Here is a 421-nt window from a genome sequence, read left to right on the forward strand (position 1 = left end):
GATACCATCCAACCCTGGGACATCTAGTCCCAGCAGGAATAGGCACATCATCTTCTGCTGAGGCCCAACCAGGCAGTCCAGGTTGGGAAGGGCATCTAATGGCAGGGTACAGTAATTGAGCCAGCACCTGCTCAACTTGTTAAGGGTCTCACATAAGGACCAAGCTGCATATTTCCTGCCAATATATAGGGGGTATAAGTCCAGCTACTTCATCCTCCCTGGTTGGTGCCCTAGGCTCTATGAGCCACCATGGTCCCAGGTCAGTTGATTCTGTAGGTATTGTGATGTACTTGACCCATGCAACTTGCTCACTTCTAACCCACATGCTTCCAAAAGACTCCTCAAGCTCTGCCTTGTGTTTGGCTGTGGATCTCTGCGACGCGCCGCCTCGCCGAAAAGGAGAACACGCCACACTTCAGGA

Source organism: Grammomys surdaster, unplaced genomic scaffold, assembly GCF_004785775.1.
Source record: "Grammomys surdaster isolate TR1022 unplaced genomic scaffold, NIH_TR_1.0 252, whole genome shotgun sequence".
NCBI lineage: Eukaryota > Metazoa > Chordata > Mammalia > Rodentia > Muridae > Grammomys > Grammomys surdaster.